Source organism: Mustela nivalis (genome assembly GCF_964662115.1).
Source record: "Mustela nivalis genome assembly, chromosome: 20".
NCBI lineage: Eukaryota > Metazoa > Chordata > Mammalia > Carnivora > Mustelidae > Mustela > Mustela nivalis.
The window spans coordinates 23827189-23831421 of record NC_139039.1 but is presented as its reverse complement, the minus strand read 5'-3'; the positions used below and the strand labels follow the sequence as shown (position 1 = coordinate 23831421).

General features: G+C 42.9%; 1 long non-coding RNA gene across 1 annotated transcript; it reads left to right on the top strand.

Annotated features, from left to right (window-relative positions):
- The first annotated feature begins 577 nt into the window (after nucleotides 1-577).
- On the top strand, nucleotides 578-4028 carry LOC309855104. Its single transcript, XR_014306624.1, has 3 exons — nucleotides 578-869; nucleotides 1258-1382; nucleotides 3952-4028. It is a non-coding gene; the product is annotated as an uncharacterized lncRNA (long non-coding RNA).
- Nucleotides 4029-4233: the final 205 nt, after the last annotated feature.

Here is a 4233-nt window from a genome sequence, read left to right as displayed (position 1 = left end):
TGGGGAGAGGGTTCAAGTGCTGTGAGCTGGAACGTTTCAGCGAAGGGAAAAGAATTTAGGGAGGTGGAAAATTCTAACAGAAGTATCAAGTTTATCTTCCTTCCTAAACAGACATCCTTTCCATAGGGTACAACTTCTTCTCAAATCTTTTCCATAGCAAGTATCCATTACCTCACAAACTGAGCCCTTGTATTTATTTATTTTTCTCCTCAACAGAGAGCTGAGATCCGACTTTCTTTAACTTCCTTTGTCTTTGTTTTCCTTTCCAGACAAAAGAAAATTTCACCCAACCCTTCTTCAGACTTGAAGAAAACCCCCAGCAGCTCTGGGATCTGCTCCTCTGCAGACCAATAGTTCATCCCTCTTCCCCACACCGTCCGCTGGCCATTCTAGTCAGGGAACGGTCCTGCCCAGAGGCGGGGCCCAGCCCTACGTCTGGCACCCTGGGTGTATTCCAGTCAACCGTCCTGTGAATTTACATGGTCATTCTCTGAACATGATTCACTATTGATAACAGCCCAATGTTGCTTTGGGTTTCAGCCAGCACATGGCATTGTAAGTAAGTAGCAAATGTGTGATCAGCCAAAAAACCCTTTTGTCTTTTCTACCTAAATTTGCTGCTAAGCCAGGAGTTCCCCGTTCAGCTGGGTGCCAAGGATGGGTGACTGGGTGATTGTGATGAGGGGAGAAGATCGGGCAATAAGGCTGTTCGCGGAACACAGAATTGCCCTGTGCTATCAAAATGGACTTTGACGCTGTAGTAATCGAAACGGACTTGGACCAGCACGAATACAGCCAAACAGAACAGAAAAACAGAGCCACGGAAATTAAGTATTGGTGGAAGATTTCCTTTCAAATAAGTGGGGCAGGTAGGGACTTTTCAATATGTAGTATTAGGAAACCGATGATTCAATGCATTCTTGTCATTATATATCCAAACTACATTCCGATGTATTAAATACCAAGATATTATGGTATATAAATATAAATACCCTATTACAGTAATATTATATATATGTGTGTGTGTGTGTGAAAAAAAGATAGCTTTTTAACTATGGGGCAAATATAATTCTATATATAACTTTATGTTGTCTCTTACTGCCTCATTATAACCTTGCATCTGGGAGAAGAACCTGATGACACCTCTGACTTGTTTAGTCAGAGGAAGGCACTGGAAGACACACAGCATAACAATAATGGAACGTGTCTGGTTGTAGGTAATAAACATTAAATTTGAGTTAACATTCAACTCCACAGCCGGGACCTACTGTGAGCTGCTGGAGCCTGGCCTGAAGCGGTCTCCTCTTGTTTTCCTGCCTGTGGATGGGCTTCCCACTGGCCGCGTGCCCCAGCTTGCCAACCAGGACCTGAGCAGGAAGAGGGTACGGGTTACTGGAAAGTTCTTGCTCAAGTGGTGCTGCTCTTACAGGGCTCAGCCTCTGCACCTACAGATCCTTCAAACTGACTCTCCTATGAGCCATTTTGCCCTCTGGCCACGGAGAACACATTTCACGCTCTCAAAACAACCCTATCGGAGCGACTCTCACTCATCACCTTCAGGTGGGACTCACAGCAATAAATTACTCTCTCCAACAAACCCTCCTCACATGTTTCTTCTGATGTTCCTCTTGACCTTTTCATACCTCTGATCTGTGGGAATAGCTCTTGGGGGAGAAGCTCAAGACTTGCATAACCAGTTCTCAGAAATTTCCTTTAAAAAACAGATGGCTCTCCGTCTCACAACTAATTTTGGTATTGAATACTTTCCTCAGAGCCTTGCCTAAGTATTTCAAATTAACGTGTTTCTATACTAGTTGATCTAATGTAACTTTTTGTCTCAAACGGATGGCTCTGATTCTTTGACTCACTGGGGACCCCACTGGGAAAACTGGTTTATTAATCTTAATGAGAAAGCATGAAAAATCACAGGGCCAGGATTTTGGAAAGAATCATGTTTAGCTTGTTTTTGGTGATCAACCTCCAAAATGGCCCCGTCCTGGTATGCACACCTTTTGTATCGTGCCACTGTATCCACGCTGTGTCAGGGTCGGTCTGCGTGACCAACAATATAGAGAGTGATGGAATGTTACGTCCGAGATTAGGTTATAAGATACTTTGGCTTCTGTCTCTCTTATTTTCTTCCTCATGTAGACATTCCGTCTGGGGGAAGCCATGTTGTGAGCAGCCCCACAGGGTCCCACATAGGAAGGGAACTGAAGCCTTTGGCCAACAGCTGTGGGCATGAACTTGGAAGTGGATCTTCCAGCCCCTGTTAAGCCTTCGAAGACTGCAGCTGTAGCATATAGCTTGACTAAAACTTACTAAGAGGTCCCAACAAGAACCACCCAGCTTAGAATATTGACCTTCAAACACAAATACAATGTTTATTGTTTTGCACTGCTGATTTTTAAAAAAATAACATCTCCTTTTACCCCTCCTGAGATGTTAAGCTGCTAGGTTTTAGAGTAATTTGTTAGGCAACAAATATTTAGATATTTAGATAATTAAATACTGTCTAAACAGTTGGACTAACAGTTTTTTACACTTGCAAAACATTTTCACACAGATATTCATCTACCAACACAACTAAATTCCTCTTTGTATTCTAAGTCAATCATAAAAATAAAATGCAGCTCAGAGAATTCGTTTTGTCAAAATATTTATTTTGGGATTTTGTTTTTAAAACAAGCAGGCTAATTAGGTATAACTAAAGTATTATTTAATCCATAAAGTTTAATTTCCAAATGTTCAGAAATATTTGTATTGTATAAAATATATATCTATAAAGTTGGAGCTTAGAGATTCAGACAGGACCAAGAGAGGTTGTCTGAACTATCATGAATTATCTGGACAAATCGGCACACGAACAGCCCCACACACATCACAGTGTTTCTTTTTCTTTCTTTCTTTTTTTTTTTTTTAAGATTTTATTTATTTATCGGGGAGAGCACAGGCACAGAATGGCAGGCAGAGGCAGAGGGAGAAGCAGGCTCCCCGCTGAGCAAGGAGCCCGATGTGGGACTCGATCCCAGGACCCCAGGATCATGACCTGAGCCAAAGGCAGCTGCTTAACCAACGGAGCCACCCAGGCGTCCCCATCACAGTGTTTCTTGTTTAACAATCTCTAGAAAAGGAAATGGGGACAGGGTGAGGAGCAGTTACGGGGAAAACAAGCCACATTTTGCCATCTTTCTGGTAGTGAGATCCTTCATAAGTAACTAAATTGTTTCATGTTCAAAATGCTCTTTGCTCTTCTTATTTTCATTATGTTCTGCAGGTAAGTGAGGTGAACAACCATTTAACATCTGGAGAGCCGAGGCAGGGACTAGAGAAAGGCCCTTTCATGAGACGGCGCAATGAATACGGGAAGGAGGAAAGATGACTCACCTAGGTCTCACCCCACGGACAATGGGTTGGTTTTGTTCTGGGCACAGGGGCCTGAGTACTGGATAATGTATTTGACTCCCCATAGTTATAAACAAGTTTCATATTTTATCAATACTAAAGCAGATGGAAATACCAGCCTTAAAAAATGTGTGCGGGGGTGGGACCTGAATTTAGAATGTATTATTTCATCAGTAGCAAAGAGACAAATACTCGGTATTTCACAGGAAACCTAATGTGGCTCCTTAGACCAAAAACATGTTCCAGAAGCAAGTCCTGGGTTAGGTAGAAGGAAATACACATAAGCTCCCCTACCACTTTCTAATTCTGAGACTGCTCATTCTGTTCCTTCTACCTAGAACACTCTTCCATACCCCTGCTGGCTTATGTGCTTATGTCTGGACTCGTTATGAACAACCTTCCTCCAGGAGGTGATCTCCCCCCCCCCTAGACCGGGCTATCGGCTTCTCCCAGGTGTTCTGTCGTGTGGACACTTCCATAGTCAGGGAAATTATTATGCTAAATTAGGCACTGATTATTTTTCTTTTTGTGGAACTCTTTTACTAGGTCAGGGGCCAAGTCTGCATCGCTCACTGCTGCATAGCAGGGGCCTAAGCCTGTGCCTGGCGCATAGTGGGTCTTCAGTAAGTATTTGTTCAAAAGTAACTAGTTTCCAGGAAATACCGCCAGGGCCAGTGAGCCCCCTATGTGGTGTGTGAAATTACCTTGTTGCCTCCATAGACACTATCCGGCAAGCTGTTCCAGAATTCATGGAACAGAAAGGCCGATGACCTAATTATAATGCTAAAATACGTGTTATAGGGAATCAATTTAAAATGCAGTGAGAAG